This window comes from Camellia sinensis, chromosome 11 (genome assembly GCF_055761805.1).
Source record: "Camellia sinensis isolate YWXY chromosome 11, ASM5576180v1, whole genome shotgun sequence".
Classification (NCBI taxonomy): Eukaryota; Viridiplantae; Streptophyta; class Magnoliopsida; order Ericales; family Theaceae; genus Camellia; species Camellia sinensis.
The window spans coordinates 42113171-42136196 of NC_138971.1; the positions used below are offsets into that span (position 1 = coordinate 42113171).

The 23026-nt window shown below is 34.6% G+C and overlaps 1 pseudogene; it reads right to left on the reverse strand.

Annotated features, from left to right (window-relative positions):
• Positions 1–23026, reverse strand: part of LOC114255832 (uncharacterized) — a 40318-nt pseudogene that overhangs the window by 12431 nt on the left and 4861 nt on the right.

Sequence of the window (23026 nt, forward strand, 5' to 3'; positions counted from 1 at the left end):
TTTAAGTAAAAGTGAGCAAATAATAAGAAAAAATTATTTAGAATCTTTTATTTTAAAACCAAAAACATTTTAAAATGTATAACTAACATCACACATGTAATATTCAATTATATTCAATTTAATAGAATAGCAATAGATAATTTATAGTGTAACTTTAATCTTAAATATCTTTAGAAGATATATTATAATTTTTAAGAGGAAAAAAATGAGAAGAAAAGTTAAAAATATGTTGGGTCTGACTGAATGTAGTGGCTCGGATTCTAATACTTATCGGATTGGTGTAAATTGGTGTTCGTCACCTTAAAACTTGTCTGGTTGTCAGACTCTTGGTATTGATGGGTTGGCAAATGAACTTTAAATATTATAATTGAGGACTATTGGATGATGTTTGGAACCTTGATTGAAGCCTTAACAAGATATTTAGCCAAGATTAGATCAAAAGCCCCAAGTTTGAATTTTTGTTTTTGACCAGCCTTCACTCTTTTGCCCTTTTTTTTTTTCCATACTTTGAATTTGGATGTGAGGCTGGAACCATTAGAAAACTTGTTTCCGGGGCTTCGATTTGGACACAAGAACCACCTAAAACGGAGTCCGAACGAGAGAGTTATGCTTGTTCTAATTTTGAATTTCTGTGTTAGAAGCATGCTCGCTCGAGCGAGACTTTATTCGCTCGAGCGAAAAGTGCGTTTTTCAGAAATCTGAGAGCTTCTTTTCCTTGCTCGAGCCAAGCTTCCTTCGCTCGAGTGACCTGGTCACTAACAGACAACAGACATTATAAAGCGACTTTTTAGCCCAAAAACCTTACTTTTTCATTCTCTCTTCTTCTCTCCTCCTCCATGTCCGAAAACCTAGCCCCCAAAACTTTGATTTCATCCATCCTTACCAACAATCCACCATGGATCTTGCATCAAAGATGAAGAACAAGTGAAGATCAACATTTTCAACCGATTAGATTTTGGATTTTCGAAAGGACGCTTTTGATCTAGCTTCTTTGCATCCAATCTTGAGGTAGGGAGTTCTCTTAGCTTAAATATTTATGATTCAAAGTGATTTTGGTGACATTTTGGGATTTTGAGTTGATTATGGATTAGAAAACATTAATGGCTAGTTGTTTATTTACAAATGGGGTTTTCACTCAAATTTTCAAAGGGTGTTGAATGTTTTTAGCATATTCATAAATAGTAATTGATGATTTGAGGATTTAACTAAGAAAAGAGGAAAACTCCTAATTTTCTTTAAAACCCTAGGTTTGAAATATTGAGTAAAAAGGGATTTTGGACTAATTGATAGTTTTATGTTAAAATTGACATTAATATGGTATTGGAATATATGAAAACTATGAAATGGGTAAATCCTAATAATTTGATGAAACTAGTGTGGGGATAGAAGTTGTAGATTAAATTATTTTGGAACCTTAGTTTGGAAGTTTATTGGAAATGAAATAACTTACTTAAGAAATGTTTCTAAGTGGAACTTGAGTCGTTTTGAGTTGATATTCACATGATGTTGGCACAATGGAGAATTTGGAATTGATGTTGCTAGATGAGATGATTATGGAAATTGTTGAGATTGCCTTGCTTATGTTTTATGTTAATTATTTTTGTAGTAATGATTTGAACCTTAGGCAAATTATGATATTGGCAACCCATTTGCATTGTATTGCATCGTGTCTTCATGGCTTTGGGGCCAAGTGTGTTGAGTTAATTAAAATGGGTTACTTTGAAATGTGTTGTGTGTGTTGAGAATGTGATAGATCCGTGCTTATTGTGACAGATCCTAATTATTGAATTGTATACCTGTGCTTATTGTTCATATATTGGGTTGGTAGCATATCGTGGTGTAAATATCGGGGTGTCACACTGAATATGATTGAATCCTATTAAAAACTCCATATTCATTAAAATAATAACAAATCATGCATATATATGTTAGTTATGTTGGTATTAAACGCTATTAAAAGTTGTATTATGCCATTTTCACTAAAAAGATGGGAAAAAAAATAGTCAAAAATATGTCAGACACAATAATTTCAAAAATTGCATGAATTGTAAAATGTGAATCGAATCGTAAATCGATTGTGAATCATGCGATTCACTAAAGATTCACTTCCAAAATAGATTCACTTCCAAAATAGATTCACTCATAAGTTTGTATCAATTTTGCGAAAATCGCGAATCGAATCACGAATCGTAAGATTCTAATAAAATCTATAAAACAAATCATCCATTTTTTATTTATTATTTATTTTAACATAATTTGTTATTCTTTATTTGTTATATTTTTTTAATTTATAATATATATATATATATATCAATTAAAAATAAAAAAATTATATAAATAAGGCCTAGTTTGGGAAGACTAAATAAGTGCACTTTTTGACTTTTTATGAAATATGGGTTGGGTTTGGGTTGGGTTTGAAGTGATGTGTTAGAGAGGTGATGTGACTTAAATAAGATGATGTGACTTAAATAGGATAGTGACTTTTTGACTTTTTGTCTTTTTTCAATCATGCCAAACTTATTATCAATAAAAATAATACATAAGCTAATAAATAATAAATATATTTTAAAAATAACTATTTAATGTATTCCCGTATCAGTATTCAAATTTGGATCTATATCCACGTACCCTTAATTTTTAATTTTGAAGTATCCAATTCCTAGATACACATCCACTCCCGCACCCGACACTTGCACCTGAGTCTATGTAACGTAGGGTGTACCATAAGCACTCTTAATTATGTCATTTTATTTTTTAATTATGATATTATTTCAGTTATAACTCATGAGATATGTAATTATGTCTCATATTGTGTTTAGTTATGATAAAAAAAATATTTCTAGTTATGATTCAAAAAGTATAAAAGTATGATATTTTATATTTTAATTATACAATATATATATATATATATATATATAATACACATCTTTTAAAAGGTGAGTACCATATGTTTCCCTTAAATCATTGTCTCTAAATTTTCTAAAGTTGGTTTCAAGAGTAAACATTGAATGTGATAGTCAATCCTATTATTTCTAAAACACATAAAGGCTATTTTCTTGGATAATTAGTTTTGTAGAATGGAAAAGTAAAAGCATTTTAATTAGTTCAACTATGTGGAAACTCGTGACTTGTTAGCTAATTTTTTGAAAGAGTCCAACTGCCTTAGGTTTAAGATCAAGATTGAACCGTTTAATTTGTTTTATGAGTTTATTTTTGAATTCCGTTTCAATAATTCAAACCGTGAAATGTATAGAACTCGTCAAGTACTATATCCTTATAAAAAATCACGTTGATCGGATATCCATAACTATTTGATCGTATCAGATTTGTATAAAAAAAATAAACGGTGAAAAAATAAACGGTTGACAGAAATTGGGTTCGATCAAATAGCTATCAATATCCGATCAATGTGATTTTTTACAGAGATTTTGTACTCGACAAGTTTTACACATTAACAGCTCAGATTATCGAAATGAGACCTAAAAATAGGCCCATGGACCGGACTGGACAACAATAGACAAGCTGGACCCTTTCTGAAAAATGCAGTTCTAACATAAAATATATAAAAAATAATTATGACAAATTATACCAGTGATCCTTATATTTTATTTCTTGTGTCATTTTATTCCTTCCACTTTCAATTGACTCAATTTTGACTCTTAATTTTAAATTTTGTATCAATTTCATCCAATTGATAATGCCGTAGTGATTTTGACAGAAAATAATCACTAAATTACTTAAATTTAACTCATTGAATTTAATAAATTTATAATTTTACTCTAAAAATATGAAACATGCCACATATATGTATTTTTCATAAAAAAAAAAAAATGCTAAGAGTTGTAATTAATTAGACCAAATAGAAACAAAATCATAAATTCAAGATCAAAATCAAGCCAATTGAAATTATAAGGACCAAATGATGGAAGGATCAAAATACAAGAACTACTATTATGATTTGTCCAAAAAATTATTTGTGAACGTCATTTTTTAATTTAAGAACCACCTTGATGGTTGTTTTGTTTCAGGCATAACATACTTTTTTCTTCTTTTTTTTTTTTCCTTTTTCCTTTCAAAAGCTTATAGAGAACAACTGAAAATGGTTGCGATAAACAAATACTTCAATACAAAAATTTCTATAAAAAAAAAATGTTGGACATTGTGGTGGTTCTCTCATTTTCAAAAGAAGGTGCTATTACTTGGGCACAGAATTTTAAAAATATGTTGAATAATTCAGATTGAGTTTTTGTATCAAAATTCAATGTGTATAATTTTTAGTTTATAAAAGAGTACCTGCATATTCTGGTGCAAAATATCCAAAAGTTCCTGCTGGTCTAGTTAAAACTGAAGAGTTTCCATCTTGTGCAAGACGAACAAGTCCAAAATCTACTACTCTGGCCACATCAACAGCAATGGTCAGCCTCTTAGATCACTCAAGGGGTTTCAACCCTTTCTTCTTCCAGTTAAACAAGAACCTACTAAGAGTCCCTTGATGCATGTACTAATAAACTATTAGCCTCTCGTTTCCATCCAAGCAATATCCAAGAAGATTAACCAAATGCCGATGTCGGACCTTCGTAAGCACATCTATCTCAGACTTGAACTCATCCAAACCTTTCTTAGTTACCACTCCCGACTCTATCCTCTTAACCGCAATTTTAGTCCCATCGTGCAACTCCCCTTTGTAAAGAGTTTCGAATCCACCTCTTCCCAATATATTCTCTTCGCTAAAATTGTTAGTCATGCTCTTCAAAACTTGAATCGAGATCACCATGCTTCCAGATTCAATAACATGAATGTCACTAGGTCCATTACTTCCATGACTAAATGTTTCACTCTGCACCCTACCATAATGCTTTTGTTTAGCCCTGGAAACACAGAACAATCCGACCCCAAAAGTGAACCACACAAACACCACCAATCACCGAACCAACAACCACACCAGTCGAAGACTTATTGCCACCACTATCCTTCCCAATATCAGGATTGCCATCAGTTTTCACAAGCACATTACTCTTAAACAATGGAATTTTCTGTTGGGGTATATCTCCTTATTGGAGTATGAGACCCAATTGATTTGTTAAATTTTTTTAATTTGGTTTGGTTTGGTTTAGTTTAGGTATAATATATTTCTAATATATTATATCTAACTTGTGGAAGTCTAATTCAATTTGGTAACAATTAGAGTTTTGATAAAAACAAGTCAAGATTCAACAATATATATATATATATATATATATGGTCTTTGTTGTTCTTGAAGGACATATAGAACGGCTGCTACACACATCAATTCAGTGGAATCAAATTTTGGGTGAGTGAAAAGTGGAATTAATTTGGTTGCTTCTTTGCTTCGTTTTTCAATTTTTTGAAACACTGTTAGTGTGCATATTTTGGATGATTTGGTGATGCTGATTTGGGCATTATTTTGGGTCTTCTACAATTTTGTTTCGAAGACTTTTGTTCATCTATTTGGTGAGATCTTTCCTCTTGTTTATTTGTAATTATTTGGAATTCACCTAAGGGTAATTTTGTGAGACCATTCGTGTCTTGTTTGTAATCGTTCGAAAATTGTTTGGTTGATAGTGGAATCGGATTTCAATTCTGTGGACGTACCTCACATTGAGGGACCCACGTAAAATTCTTGCGTTGCTTTTGATTTAATTTTTTCGCATTAGTTTTTATTCCCATTGATTGATTTACTTGTGGGGAATCATATATTTTTCCTAACAACTGGTATCAAATCTTACTGTTTATTTGGGTTTATTTATTTGTGTAAATCAATGGAGGGCAATGTGGGTCGTATGTCTAGCTTCAATGGAAGCAATTGGGTAACTTGAAAAACTAAAATGAAGGACCTATTATTTTGTAAAGATTTGTATGGGCCTATTGTGGGTGATAGTGGCAAACCTGATGATATGAAAGATGATGAATGGAAGAGACTTAATCGAAAGGCCGTTGGTGTTATCCGTCAATGGATTGATGATAGCGTGTTTCATCATGTTGCTTTTGAAACTTCAGCACATGATTTATGAAAAAAATTAGAAAGTCTTTATGATAGAAAATCAGCCACAAATAAAGCCTTTATATTTCGTAAGTTGATTAATTTAAAATATAAACATGGCTGCCCCATTCCGAAACATTTGAATGAAATAAAGAGTATTATTAACCAACTTGCTTCTATAAAAATTATTTTTGATGATGAGTTGCAGGCTTTGATGCTACTTAGTTCTTTGCCCCGAAAGTTGAGAGACTTCGGTTATGACAGTTAGTAATTCGGCACTCGATGGAGTTGTCACAATGAGCCAAGTCACTAGTAGCTTGTTGAATGAAGAAATTAGAAGAAAATTAGCAGGTTCCTCTCATTCAGAAGCATTTGTTGTGAGAGGCCGAAACAAAACAAGGGGGAGGAGTAAGACTCCTCATGGTCGTGATCAAAATCATGACAAATAAAAAAATGGTTCTTTTTCAAAGAAAGACATTGAGTGCTATTATTGCCATGAGAAAGGGCACATGAAGCGAGAATGCCGAAAGCTTAAAAACAAGGAGAAAAGGCGTGATAAAAGTGTAGATAAGAAGCAAGAAGACACAACGGCAGTTACTACCGATGATCTCATGGTCATTTGTGAAGATGATTGTATCAATTTTGTGGGCCAAGAGAGAAATTGGGTGATTGATTCCGGTTCTTCTTTTCATGTGACTTATCGAGTTGATTTTTTCACTACCTACATCAAAGGAAATTATGGTTCTGTTCGAATGGGTAATGAAGGTTTATCCAAGATTATTGGTATGGGTGATGTTTGCTTGGAAACAAATTTGGGCTGCAAGTTGTTGCTTAAAGATGTGAGGCATGTTCCCGACATTTGCCTCAATTTGATCTCTACTGGGAAGCTAGATGATGAAGCGTTCAACAACAAATTTGGTGATGGAATATGGAAGCTCACAAAGGATTCTTTGGTGGTGGCTAAGTGCAAGCAGACTCATACACTTTATTTGATGCAAGGAAAAATTTGTAAAGGTGTTGTCAATGCACTTGAAGATGATACTTCTACCGAATTGTGGTACAAGTGGCTTCGGCACATGAGTGAAAAAAGGGCTACAAGTTTTGTTCAAGAAAGAGCTTCTACCCGGTTTGAAAGGTACACATCTTAAAACTTGTGTTCATTGTTTGGCGAGTAAACAACATAGAGTTTCTTTTCATAAAAATGTTGCGTCTAGAAAAGAAAATGCTTTGTAGTTGATTCATTCGGATGTTTGTGGTCCTTTGAAAGTTAGAACACATAGTGGTGCACTTTATTTTGTTACTTTCATTGATGATTATTCAAGGAAAGTTTGGACTTTTATACTAAAAACTAAAGATCAAGTTCTAGAAGTATTTAAGCATTTTCAGGCCATGGTTGAAAGAGAAACAGGGCAGCAATTGAAGTGCATCCGATCAGACAATGGTAGTGAATACATTGGGCCAATTGATGAGTATTGTCGCAGCCAAGGTATTCGGCACCAAAAGACAGTTAAGAAGACTCCTCAACAAAATGGCGTTGCTGAGAGGATGAACCACACTATTGTGGAAAGAACAAGGTGTTTGCTTTCACAAGCTAAATTACCAAGATCCTTTTGGGGTGAGGTAATGAGGACAACGGTTGACGTGATCAATTTGTCTTCTTCCTATCCTTTGAATGGTGATGTTCCTAAAAGTGTTTGGACTGGAAAAGATGTGTCTTATGAGCACTTGAGAGTGTTTGGTTGCCGATCTTTTGTTTACATTCCAAATGATAAGAGGTCCAAGCTTGATAGCAAGTCAAGACAATGCATTTTTCTTGGCTATGGTCATGATGAGTTTGGTTATAGATTATGAGATTCGGTCGACAAGAAAGTTATTCAAAGCTATGATGTTGTGTTTCTTGAAAACCAAACAATTGAAGACTTCGGCAAAGGTGATCAACCGGAACAAAAAACTAGTGATCTCATTGACATGGATCAATCTCCTTCATCTTTAGTTGATGATGAAAATAGGGGAGATATGCAGCCACATATTGAAGATGTGGAGGATGATGCCAATCCTAATGAAATTGAGGAAGGGCATCCAACTCAAGAACCACAACCACAACTTGAGTTAAGGAAATCTACAAGGGACTGACAACTTTCAAGAAAGTATTCTCCCAATGAATTTGTGTTGATTTTCGATCAAGGGGAGCTCGAGAGCTACCAGGAAGCAATTGAGTATGCAAAGAAAGATGATTGGAAAAAGGCCATGGAAGAGGAGATGAATTCCTTACTTGAAAATGATACTTATGATTTAGTGAAGTTACCAAAAGGAAGGAAAATTCTGAAAAATAAGTGGGTTTTCAAATTGAAGAATGGTAGCAAGAATCTGAGGTATAAAGCACGTCTTGTTGTGAAAGGTTTTGGGCAAAAGAAAGGCATTGACTTTGATGAGATTTTCTTGCTGGTCATGAAGATGTCTTCTATTCGGGTTGTACTTGGCATGGCTGTAAGTATGAACCTTGAAGTTGAACAACTTGATGTGAAGACCGCATTTCTTCATGGTGATCTTGAAGAAGAAATTTACATGGAGCAACCAGAAGGTTTTGTAGAAAAAGGGAAAGAGAAATTTGTTTGCAAATTGAAGAAAAGTTTGTATGGCCTCAAGCAAGCTCTGCAACAATGGTACAAAAAATTTGACTCTTCCATGATGAATAATGATTTTTCTAAAACCACTTTGGGCCATTGTGTGTTTGTGAAAAAATTTTCGGATGACAAATTTATTATTCTTTTGCTTTATGTTGATGACATGTTAATTGTAGGTCAAGATTCTACCATGATTAACAGGTTGAAATTGGAGTTGAGCAAGTCTTTTGCTATGAAAGATTTGGGACTGGCAAAGCAAATACTTAGTATGAAAATTGTTCGTGATCGCAAAGAAGGGCTGATTTGGTTATCTCAAGAAAGTTACATTGAGAAAGTTCTTGAGAGGTTCAACATGGATAAAGCAAAGTCGGTTGGTTGTCCACTTGCGGGTCACTTCAAGCTTAGTTCGAATTAATGTCCTACAAGTGAGAAAGACAAGGAAGAGATGCAGAAAATTCCTTATGCTTCAATAGTTGGTTCTTTAATGTACGTCATGGTTTGTACAAGGCCGGATATTGCTCACGCCGTTGGTGTGGTGAGTCGTTTTCTCTCTAATCCGGGTAAAGAACATTTGGCAGCGGTAAAATGGATTCTAAGATATCTTCGAGGGACTTCAAAGGCGTGTTTGTGCTTTGGGGATGGTAAGCTGATGTTCAATGGGTTCACAGATTCTCACATGACCGGTGATGTTGATTCTAGAAAATTTAGTTCGGGTATTTTATGACATTTGCAGGGGGAGCTGTGGCATGGCAATCTAAATTACAAAAATGTATTGCTCTCTCAACTACAGAAACTGAATTTATTGCCATTACAGAAGCTTGCAAAGAAGAGTTATGGTTGAAGAAATTTTTGCAAGAGTTGGGTTTGAAGCAAGAAAGATATGTTCTTTATTGTGATAGTCAAAGCGCTATTCACTTGAGTAAAAATTCTACTTTTCATTCGAGATTGAAACACATTGATGTAAGGTACCATTGGATTCGTGATGTGTTAGATTTGAAATTGTTGCAACTTGAAAAGGTCCACACAGATGATAATATTTCGGATATGTTGACTAAGACTTTGTCGAGGGACAAACATTTAAAATGTCAAACTTTGACGGGTATGATTGATGTCTCCATAGTTGATAGGGGGAGAATTGTTGGGGTATATCTTCTTATTGGAGTATAGGACCCAATTGATTTGTCAAAAGAATTTTAATTTGGTTTGGTTTAGGTATAATATATTTTTAATATATTATATCTAACTTATGAAAGTCTAATTCAATTTGGTAACCATTAGAGTTTTGATAAAACAAGTCAAGATTCAACAATATATATATGGTCTTTCTTGTTTCCCGAAGCACATGTAGAACGACTGCTACACACACATCAATTCGGTGGAATCAAATTTTGAGTGAGTGAAAAGTGGAATTAATTCGGCTGCTTCTTTGCTTCGTTTTTCGATTTTTTGAAACACTGTTAGTGTGCATTTTTTTGGATGATTTGGTGATGCTGATTTGGGCATTATTTTGGGTCTTATACAATTTGTTTCGAAAATTTTTGTTCATCTATTTGGTGAGATCTTTCCGCTTGTTTATTTGTGATTATTTGAAATTCACCTAAGGTTGATTTTGTGAGACCATTCGTGTCTCATTTGTAATTGTTCGGAAACTGTTTGATTATAGTGAAATTGAATTTCGATCCCGTGGATGTACCTCACATTGAGGGAATCACGTAAAATTCTTGTGTTGTTTCTGATTTAATTTTTCCACATTAATTTTTATTCCCATTGATTAATTTACTTGTGAGGAATATATATTTTCCCTAATATTTTCCCATAAAGCCGATTGTTGGAAACATCTAATTGTTTAAGATTAGGCAAAGTTGTAAGCTCATTCGGGATAGTATCCATCAAATTATTATTAGCAAGAATCAGTATCTGCAACGAAGTAATCGAAGAGAAATTCGGAGAAATCGTACCCGTAAGACCCATTTTCTGAAAATTAACAACAATAATGTTTCCTTCCCTACAACTGATCCCCAACCACGCTGCACAGGGATCATTACCTCTCCAATTCACCACAAAAATAGTCGGGTAACCAATAGATTGCGCAGTCAAAAGCAATGTATTTACTCGGGGATCGCACGGAACTCCAGGACCAGATAAGCAGAAGCTATTTGTTCCAGGAATTGTATTAACCCCAACAGAAGGGGGAAATTTCGGGGTTGGACCTTGCAATTGATTGTTGGTCAAATTCACAACCATAAGCGATGGAAGATTCACAAAAGAATCCGGTACCAGACCCGTAATCGCACTGTCTATCATACTGAAGTTCTGCAACATGGTAAGCCCCGAAAGGTCTGGTAAAGGACCTGAAAAGGAATTGGATTGTAACCAAACTTCGGTTAATTGAGTCATGTTCTAAATCACAGCAATTGAGACATTGAGCTTAGAACTACTCATCTGCCAATTTAGCCATAGAGACTGAATCGGAGAACCCAAAAAGCTAGCCAGAAGCTCACCCTCGAGGTAATTGGAGCGAACCAGTGAGGTTGGTTGGACATGACCTCGAATCTCAGTAAGGCAGTGAGATCGTTGATTGAGGGAGGGAGAGAGCCTTGGAGGTTTTGATGCCCGATTTGGATCCGGGTGACTCGGTCGTCGCTGGAGCAAGCTACGTGTTGCCAATTGCAGGGGTTTGAGTCGGTCTAGCCGGGTGAACTCGGTGGGTTGAGTCTGGTTTTCAGGTCCTGCATTACTGAAGCGTCGGTTGAGCTGGACTGAGACTGAACCGAGACGAGGAAAGAGAGGAGGGAGAAGAGAGAGAAAAACATGGAACCCAGATGAGGTTTTGCCATTTTCTCAAGAGAGGAGAAAGAAAGTGATGGTAGTGATTTTTGGAAGGGGGTGATCAAAATGAGAATTTTAAAGAGAGAAAGTGAAAAGTGGTGTCTAAGATTGTAGACGAAGCGGCGGAGATAGAGGGAGAAGAAAGACTGAGATAGAGAAAGAAAGTGAGAGAGAGGAGAGAGAAAATTTTTGGAAGTTTTTCCATTTTTCCATTTCTAGTGAAGGGGGAAGTTTTGTTTTGTGTTATGGAGGAGAGGATATATATATATATATATATATATGAAAAATGTTTGGAAGCATTAAAAAGGGAATACTAGAGGAAGTATTAATGATGTGGCAGTGGGTTTCGTCAACTTTTTATGCCTTGTTTTTTTTTTTTTGTCATTCCTAATACATTAGTGCTATTAGTAATATATTTTTTAATGGTCTAAATCATTGTTGATATATATATATATATCATATATGTATGTATAGCTGGCATATATGCATGTGAGCCCCACTTTTTTTTGTTTTGTTTTGTTTTTGTTTTTGTTTTTGTTTTTTTTAGGTAAGGTTAGAAATATTAAAAGTTCTATCAAAATTGGTAGAAATTTTGGTAAAACTTTTGGGATCTTTGATATTTTTATTTTTTCCTTTTTTTTTTTGGGAAATGCTTAAATGGTCTATTTTCAAGTGAGAATTGGCTTCCCTTCAGTCTGTGATTAGATTGAAGGGTGTTGTTGGGTCCGTGAGGGCCTATCACAGGTCTCTTTTCAATAATTTGAAATTTTCAATGTATAGCACTCATCGATTACTATATGCTTGGAAAAAAAACACGTTGATCGGATATCGATAGTTATTTCATCGGATCAGATTTCTGTCAATTGTTTATTTTTTCACCGTTTATTTTTTTTTTATATAAAATTGATTTGTTCACGTAATTATCGATATCCGATCAACGTGAATTTTTTATAAGTATATAGTACTCAACGAGTTCTACACATTGAACGGTTCAAATTATCAAAATGGAACCCACTGTAGAGCCCCACAATCCCAACAATATCCTCTAATCCGATCACAGACCGGATAAAAGCCAAACCCTTCCAAGTGGAGTGTTCTAAGGGGGAAAATATTCCACAATTTCTCTACTTCAATTTTCTGTTTCTTTTTTTGTATTTATTCATTTTCTCATGCATTGGAAATTGAATTTTGGATTTGTGGTTTGAAAATATAATAATAATTAAAATCTATTTATATATTATAAGGAAAATGAAATTTCCAACCCAAAAATCTTTTGAGAGTTCTAATATCTCAATCTTAATTTTTTAATTTAAAAAAATCTCAGCTTTTATTGACTTCTACCAACCCACAAGCCTTTTTGACTTATCTTATACTTATTGCCACACCATTTTCAACTTCTCCCATACACTATGGTTAGTGATGAGATTGTTAAATTATTTTTATAAAAAATTTAAAAAATAATAATTTGTATATTAAAAAAATATCTAAAAAAAATATAAATTCTTATTAAAAAAATAAAAGACTACAATTTTGAAAAAAAAAGAGAAAGAAAAAATTACACTGTAAAAAATAATTTGTATATTAAAAAAAAATCTAAAACAAATATAAATTATTATTAAAAAATAATAGGTTGCAATTGTAAAAAAATAAAAAATAAAAAATTACATTGTTCATTTCATTAAAATCTAAAAAAAATAATTTTTATATTAAAAAAATATCTAAAACAAATATAAATTCTTATTAAAAATAAACAGGTTGCAATTGCGAAAAAAAAGAGAAAAAATTTACATTGTAAAAAATAATTTGTATATTAATAAAATATTTGAAACAAATATAAAATCTTATTAAAAAATAATAGGTTGCAATTGTGAAAAAGAAAAAGAGAATACAATTACACTATGCATTTCATTAATAATGCTCAAAAAATATGCCAAGTATTTGTGTAAAGGCTTGACACATGTCCACTCCCAAATTATCAAGTGAATATAGATGAAACTAAAGAATTCAGTTTTAATGGCTAACAAATATTAGAAACCTGACCATTGAAACCTTATAACTATTAATTAATAGAATTCAATAATTGAAAAGTCTCAACTATATCTCTTTGTCTTCTCAAATGTTCCTTTTTTTTTAGTTCATGCATTCATTCTAATATTGATAAAGAATTGGACGTGTGGAAGAGTGGGAGACATTAAAATTATATATTGAGTTATGTAATTATTGTGATGAAAAACAAAGGCTGTCTTCCTCTGCTATGACAATTTATCTGATTATACCTCCAATTAAAACGTCATGTGTGCTTCTAAATCATCATTGAACGTTGCTTTCATTTATTTTAGATACGTTGTCTCACAATTGTTTGTGTTTTATATTATGAAATTTATTACATTTGTACTTGCTAAAGCTATTAGATGGACCTAATATAAGAAGTACAAATTATTTCAATGTCATTCTCAAGATTATAAGTACAAAAAACATACACAAAAAGTATCTGAATAGACAAGATTTTACAAAATTTGTTTGTGAGTCTCACTTCTTGAAAATCCTATAATTCATTTATTTTTTGTATTATATTTTATGTTTAGTTTTTGTACTTTTTTTTTTTATATATATATAGTTTTCTTTGTTTTCTTTAAAAGTTTACTTTTAAAAATTAATTAATAAATAAATAAACCATTTTCTATTTCAAATAATTTCACTTTTGTTTTTATTTTTTATTTTTTCTTAAAGTAGTTTTAGTTATGGGCAATTACTTACTTTTTTTTTCCTTCTAATATATTGTAATTTTGTGCATTTTAAGTGCATGATACTTTTACTAATACACTCGGAGATGCACTATGAAAAAAGTATCACGTGAAAATCAAGAAGAAAAAGAAAAATAATAAAACAATACAATGAATGTGGAGCAAAGATCAAATATCAAAACTCTAAAAGTAAGCAAGTAAATAATTAAGCAAGCAGAATAGAGTGTTTAACAATAGACATTTGAAAATTTGCAATAAAATTTTATAACTTTCCTTTTTGTTAAGAAAATTATATTTGATACTAGCTAAATAAAATGTTTTTAATATATATATATATATATATGTCAAGACTCTTATTCTTACTGCTATTGTTCAACAAGTCAAAAAATATGTCAAGACTTTACCCTATCTTGGTATTCCTACTGAAAATTCTTTCAAAATTATTCAAACTGACGCCTCTGATGTTGGTTATGGAGGTATCCTTCTTAAAAAAATCACTCCTCAATCATCTGAACAAATCGTTCATTTTCATTCTGGTGTCTGGAATAAAGTACAAAAAAATTATAGTACTATTAAATAAGAAATTTTATCCGTTATTTTATGTATTAGTAAATTTCAAGATGATATTTTAAACCAAAATTTTTTATTAAGTGTTGATTGTAAAAGTGCAAAATATGTTTTAGAAAAAGATGTTCAAAACATTGCTAGTAAACATGTTTTTGCATGGTGGCAATCTATTTTAAGTATTTTTGATTTTGATATTGAATATATACCTGGTTGTCAAAATTTTATTCCGAATTTCCTTACTCGTGAATTTTTACAGGGTGGATAACAGATGGCCACTCCTTTCATTTCCTACCATAAATTAAAAGTCATCTATTATAGAAAACTTGTTTACCAAACTGCTTACCGTATTGCTTACCTTAAGACAGCTCGTAAAACTACTCGCCATGCACAAGTTAAAACAAAATAAAACAAGTTAAATAAATTAAAAGAAAGAGACAGAAGCAGCACATAAATTAAAACAAAATAAAACAAGTTAAATAAAATAGATAAGTAAAATAAGCTTATAGTTGTTAAAATTAACTTATAATTGGTTATTGGAAGTAATCGAAAAATACAAAATTGTTTACTGGAAGGAACTGGAAAATACAGTTTCTACTTGCATCCTTAAAAACTGAATTTTAAAACAAACTTAAAATTTTACAGAGATTGAGAGAAATTGTGAAAGAAAATTGTGAACTCGTTTTTTGCCTTCTGCCTTGGTCTTGGCTGAGAAGCCTTTTTTATATACAAAGTGGATAACTGTTGGGCTTGTGAAACTTGGAACTGTGAGACCCATGATTGGAGCGGTGATGCTTGTGACTTCAAAAGTTGGAAAATACTGTGAAACTTGTGACTTCTGAAAAGCTTGAAAATAAGAGGTACATGGGTGCAGAGAGCATCTTTCTATGTTCGAGAACCTTTTATACTCTCTTTTTTTTACTTGCAGTGAGGGAACATGATTGCACAGTTGACTGATGGGGAATCTATATATATATATATATCAGTAGCTTTTCTCAAAATAAGAGTAGCGACTGAAGCTGATTTATACATATATAGAATCCAATGGTTGACTGTTTATATATATATATATCAGCAGCTTTTCTCAAAGTAAGAGTGGTGACTAAAGATGATTTATACGTATATAGAATCCAATGGCTGACCGTTTACGCATATGGGTCCTGAGCATCTTGAAACTGGGGCCCATAAGGATCATTATTGGTTGAAGCTTCAAAGGAACTAGATTCTTCAGAGGTTCATCTCCAGTCTGTGACTTGGCTTGGGCCATCAATAGCTTGGCCATCCGAATTAATTCATCACTGGATGACTTGGTCTTAGCTTTGGGCTTTGACTGAGTTGACTTGGATTTGAATGATTTGGGCTTGGAAGAGCTGGTTATTGGGCTTCTAAGTCTGACTGGTGGAATTGGGCTTCCTTGAGTTCCTTGGGTGACTGAAGCGGTTGGGTTCTGCTGAGCTTTGACCGTTGCAGGTGTTAGTGCATGGAGATTGATTGGGAATTCTTCTTGAACTTGATCAATTATGTGTTGGGGTTTAAAATTATCCCACCATTTAACAAAGTGTTGACGAATAACCAGGTTATCAGAAATAGCATATTGCCATTTAAATATCCAGGGGACTTTGTATTTGGATATAAAAATGAGTAACCAAAGAAATTATTTTTGTTGTTGACTGAGTTTAAAAATAGAAGAGAAATAATTTACTTGTTCAATTAAAACAGAGGGAAAGATCTCAGGAATAGCACCATGCTGAGTCCATCATCGAAGAAACCAAGTGGGAAATTCTGACTTGAATTTATGGTCAAATTGGAGGAACCAGGAGTGACTGTATGACTCATTTTGGCACAGGAGAACTTTAAACTAGACATCCATATAGTTATAATAACTATATTGGATTTTATGACCAGGTAAATCTCTGAATTGAAAAGGACTCCATTCATCAAGAGAAACTATATTGTGGATGTAAAGAGAATGGTAAAGAATATTACTAGTGTATATACGATCATAGATGGCTTTAATGACTATTGACTGATGATGAAAGAGAATATCTTTGTAGTAGGTAATTGACTTTTCTGGATGGAGTGGAACAAAAAGCCAACCAGGAGGGAAATAGGATTTAACTAGATCAAGAACATTATGGGTATTCTTGTGAATAGGTTCTTTGAAAAAGAGATTAGTTGATTGAAATTTGACATAATCAGATCAGACTGATTTGACTGGGTTAGGAGGGTAAGGAGTGAGTGACTGAGAAGAAGAAGCGAATGGATCTGAAGCAAGAGCGGATGTATAACTAGGTTTAGGGATATTACCAAGAACTTGGTAACAGTTGATAGTGTCAATAGGATGATATCTAGTGACTAGGTCAATAAGAGGAACGACAATGGGTTTACTAGTTGGAACAATGGCTTCACTAGAAGGTCTTGTCAAGCAAAGAAGGTGAACAGAATTAGCATCCACTGAGGATATCTAATTTGTTCATATGGAAATGAAGGCAATTAGTATAATGAGCAAGTAAATTGCGACGACTGGTAATTTGATGAAATTGTATGAATTGTGCACGACGAGTAGTTTTGCGAGCTGTCTTAAGGCAAACAATATGGTAAGCAGTTTGGTAAACAAGTTTTCTATAAAAGGTGACTTTTAATTTATGGTAGGAAATAAAAGGAGTGGCCATCCGTTATCCACCCTATAAAAATTTGCGGGTAAGGAAATCCAGAGTAGAATTTTGACTACTAGGTATATATTCAATATCAAAATAAAAAATACTTAAAATCGATTGCCACCGGGCGAAAATATGTTTACTAGCAATGTTTTGAATATCTTTTTCTAAAACATATTTAGCACTTTTACAATCAACATGTAATAAAAATTTTTAGTTTAAAATATCATCTTGAAATTTACTAATACATAAAACAATAGATAAAATTTCTTGTTTAATAGTACTATAATTCTTTTGTGCTTTATTCCAGACACCAAAATGAAAACGAACGATTTGTTCAGATGATTGAGAAGTGATTTTCTGAAGAAGGATACCTCTATAACCAACATCAGAGGCGTCAGTTTGAATAATTTTGAAAGAATTTTCAGTAAGAATACGAAGACAGGGTAAAGTCTTGACATATTTTTTGACTTGTTGAACAATAGTAGTATATGTAGAACACCAAGGTAGACGATTATCTTTTAACCAATCAAATAGGGGTTGACAAGTTTTCCGAAGGTCCTTATAAAATTCAGCAATGTAATTTAAGGAACCTAAAAATAGTTATAATTGGGTTTTGTCCAAGACTTCATCAGGGAACTTGGAAGCACATTCAATAGACCTACTGATAGGAAGAATAGTACTTTGGTGAATATCATAACCTAAGAATCGAACTTTAGTTTGGAAAAGTTTAATTTTTGGAGCAGAGATGACCAAACCATTATATTTGATAATGTGGAAAAAAGAATTAAGATGTTTCTAATGTTCATCAAGTGACTTAGAGAAAATGAGGATATCATTGATGTAGACTATGGAAAAATGACTAAATGGATTAAAAATTTCATTCATAATAGTTTGAAATTCACTAGGAGCATTTTTTAATCCAAAGGGCATGACATTCCATTCGTAATGACCAAAAGGGGTAGTAAAGGCAATTTTATAACGGTCATCAGGATGAATTTGTATTTGCCAAAATCAACTTTTTAGATCAAATTTACTAAAAAATGATGGCTTGACTAAGTCTTTTAATTAAATCTTTTTTATTAGGGATTGGATACCGGATCCATTCTAAAACCTTGTTTAACGGTTTATAATTAATGACTAATCGGGGAACACCTCGTTCAAGTTTAGCATTTTTATTAACATAAAAAGCAGGGCAAGACCAAGGTGACTTACTTTTACTAATACCATTATTTTTTAATAGTTCATTAATTTCTGTTTTGCAAATTTCCATTAATTCATGATTCATTTGGATAGGTTGAGACTTGGTAGGAATTTGTTTTTCATTAAAATTTTTAATATAAGGGAGTGTTATTACATGTTTTTTCCTATGCCAAAAAGCACTAGGTAAAGTAGAACAAACGGTATTTGCTGATTAGTTTTTAAATCCATCAATTTTAGATATAAGAATGGGATTAGTTAATTGAGATTCAATTCGTTCGTAATTTACTTCTTGTTTGAGAAATTTGAGTTGTTTGGTTAATCGATTAATAGATTCAGAAATTGAACATTCTTTTAATTGATTTAATTTTTTGATCTCAGGTGGAGATAGAAATTTAAAAGTGACAGTGTGAAAGCTTATGTAGTTATTCCTTTAGGAGTAGTAGTGAAAGGATATAATAAAAAGATAAATGGTGTACCTAAAATGACTTTATCAGTTAACAAGCTCCAGCATATCCCTGGGATGGGACTAGGAAAAAGTGGCCGGAAGGGCATTACAGTATCGGCCGAAGTGCCGCATAACCCGCATACCTTTGGTTTAGGTTATCTGCCTACCAAAGAGGATTGGGTGAGGAAAGGCAAAGAGATGGCCGGGAGAACCAGAGCCAAGCAGACTGGGAGGCCTTATGAGCTGATGCACCGGCCTATCCAGGGTACTCTAAACGGACGCTTCGTCCGGGAGGGGAAAGACTTCTCATTCTGCGGTTTCCCAGAGCCATGGCTAAATGCAGAGAAAAGGTGCCTGCCAAGGTTTGAGATTTTCTTTGACTTGCAGTTGTCCGGGGATGATGTTGCCGAAGAGCAGATAGACCTACCAGCTGAGGCTGAGTAGCGTAAAGAAGAGGATTCCGAGAGTGCTGATATTGAAATGGGGGTAGTGCTGGCTTGTCTACTTTCAGATCCTCCGATCGTACATGAGTGTTTGGGGGATAACTTCTCGGTGTCCATGATTGGGAATGAAGCGGCTGCGAGCCCATCTTCGAACATTCTGGATGCGTCCATCGCACCCTCCCTCGTCTGGCAGTACGAGAAGGGATTCTTATCGAGCAGCACCGGGTCAGGTAGTGAGCCGAAATCTGATTCCACCGAGTCTGTGGAGTCATAATCAGGTTCCAGATCGTCTGAGTATGAGTCTGAGTCCGGTATTCCTAGGGGTGACAACCCGGATGCCACAATCCTCTCTAGGTCGTCTTTTTCTTTTTCCTTTGAGTCTGTTGTAACAGAGAAATCAGGCGACTTGGAAGTGATTAATGAGAATGGAATGGCTGTGGCCTTTGAGTATTTTTCTGTGCCCTTGATTTATTGCATTAATTCAGACTTTCAATACTTCGATGAAAACAACGAGGTAGACATTCCTCCGATTTTGAAATATTTGCTAGATCAAAAGCAGGAGAGGTTTGTAAAACCGCTGGTTGATAAAATCACCTAAATTAATGTTGGTACTGAGAAGGACCCGCGGCTGGTCCAGATCAGGTCCACGTTGTCTTCGGAGGAGCGCGAGCTAGGGGTGGGCAACGGTTTATCCGAACCGCTCAAACCGCCCAACCCGCATATAAATGGGCGGTTTCGCAAACATAATGCGGGTGGATGCGGTTTGAAATATGACAAATTTGCGGGTTACGGGCGGGTCGCGGGTTAAAACTGCAACCCGCAAAAACCGCCTGCACTTTAATTAGTAGTATTAATATTATTTTTTATATACCAACTTTGTAACTTTAACAGGAGCACCATTATATTCTCTATGACACTAGGATCCTTATTTTTAAGTATTTCTCAACTTTCTTAATGTCGTAGAATTATCAAGTCCTAAACTTGGTTTCTTATATGATTTTCATTGATGTCTCATCCACTTTTTTCTAATAAAAATTTTCTTCTGGTGATCGATGAAGCTTCTAGTTTGATTATTGATTACTGAATTGACAATTCTAATTGAGTACAACCTTTAATGCATTGATATACATTTTTTTCATGACAAAAATGCTAGTGATATTCAATTTTTATTTGTAAACTCATCAGAAAATTGTTATCAATTGATCACAAATATATAAAATGAATCTAATGCCTAAATTCGATGGGAAAAAAAACTTAAAAATTAATTTTTAAAGAAAAAAGTGTAAACCGCAAACCGTCCGCAACCGCCCGCGCATTTACAAACCCTATCCACACAAACCGCAAACCGCACTGCGGGCGGTTGCGGGTTGACTTTTTCCTAAACCGCATAGATGCGGGCGGGTCAAAACCGAACCGCAAACCGCACAAAATCGATCCGCGAACACCCCTAGCGCGAGCGCTTTTATTAAAAGATTTCAAAGATGTTTTTGCGTGGTCCTACGAAGACATGCCTGGAATCGATCCTGAGATTGTACAGCACCGGATCCCTCTTGACCTAGAGGCCCGACCTATTAAGCAGAAGCTCAGAAGGATCCGCTTGGACTGGGCTATGAAGATCAAAGAAGAGGTCACAAAACAAATTGACACAGGGTTCCTGTTGGTATCTGAATACCCAACTTGGTTGGCCAATATAGTTCCAGTGCCGAAGAAGGACGACAGAATTCAGGTATGTGTGGACTTCAGAGATTTGAACAAAGCCAGTTCGAAGGACGACTTTCCTCTACCGCATATCGACGAATTAGTGGACTTTACTGCTGGGCACGTATTGCTCTCATTCATGGATGGATTTTCTGGCTACAATCAGATATTGATGGCACCCGAAGACCGGGAGAAGACTGCTTTTACCACCCCGTGGGGGACCTATTGTTATAGGGTAATGTCGTTTGGGCTGAAGAATGTTGGGGCTACATATCAGCGGGCCGCGACCACGATTTTGCATGATATGATCCATAAGGAGGTTGAGGTGTACGTGGATGACATGATTGTCAAGTCCAAGGAAAGAGAGGGCCACTACACCACCTTGCAAAAATTCTTTCAACGGATCAGAGAGTTTCGGTTGCGACTGAATCCTCAAAAGTGTACGTTTGGTGTTACAGTAGGGAAAATGCTGGGGTTCTTGATCACATAGAGAGGTATCAAAGTCGACCCTTTCAAAATCAAGGCCATCTTAGAAATGCCACCACCAAGGACTGAAAAGGAGATGCGAGGCGTTCTAGGTAAAATGTAATTCATAAGAGGGTTTATTGCAAAATTAACTTTGACTTGTGAACCACTCTTTGGTCTCCTAAAGAAAGGAAAGAAATTCCAATGGGACGGCCGATGCCAAGTTGCTTTTGAACAGATCAAGCAATATTTATAGAACCCACCTGTGTCGTCACCGCTTGAGCCAAGGAAACTGTTGATTCTGTATCTTTCAGTGACTAAAACTACAATGGGCTGCATGCTTGCACAGGGGTCTGAGGACAAAGTGGAGAGTGCTATCTACTACCTGAGCAAGAAAATGCTGGATTATGAGACCCGCTACACTCCGCTGGAGAAGGCTTGTTTGGCCTTGGTATGGGCTACCAGAAAGCTGCGGCACTACCTGTTAGCTCACTCTGTAATACTGGTTTCAAGATTAGATCCCATCAAATATCTCTTCGAGAAATCAGCACTTACGGGTAAGCTAGCCCGTTGGTTGCTTCTACTTTCCGAATTCGATCTGAAGTATATGACGCGCAAGTCAGTGAAGGGGAGAGCGGTAGCAGAGTTCCTAGCCAATCACCCAGTTGAAGGGGATGAAGCAGTTGAGTACCTATTTCCAGATGAGGCCATTCTGCACGTCGAAGAAGAAACTTGGACAATGTACTTTGACGGAGTGTCAAACCAATATAGGTATAGGATAGGGGTGTTGCTGATAGCACCCGACAATTCTCGTATCCCGCTAGCATTCAAACTCCGGTTCAAAGTCTCGAACAACGAAGCAGAGTACGAGGCATGTATTGCTGGTTTAGAAGCCGCCTTAGAACTAGGGGCAAAACGGTTGGACGTCATCGGGGACTTGAACCTTGTTGTATCTCAAGCTAAAGGAGATTAGAAAGTCAAAGAAGAAAAGATGAGAATCTACCACCAGACCTTGGACATGCTGATTCCTCAGTTTGAGAAATTGAATTTCGCTCATCTGTTAAGAGAGAATAGCAGGTTCAATGATTCATTAGCAACTCTATCTTCTATGATAGACATCCATTTCGGAGTTCGGATGCGTCCGATCATCATTGACCAGAAATTTGTGCCGGTCTACGAGCTGATTGCTGCCATAGATGAGGTAGTAGATGAGAACCCCTGGTATTACGATGTCTGGAACTTCTTAGAAAAATAGGCGTATCCACCAGAGGCAAATGTCAAAGATAAAAGGGCAATTTGAAGAATGGCTACTCAGTTCATCGTCTGCGGGGGTAAACTATATGAGAGAGGACA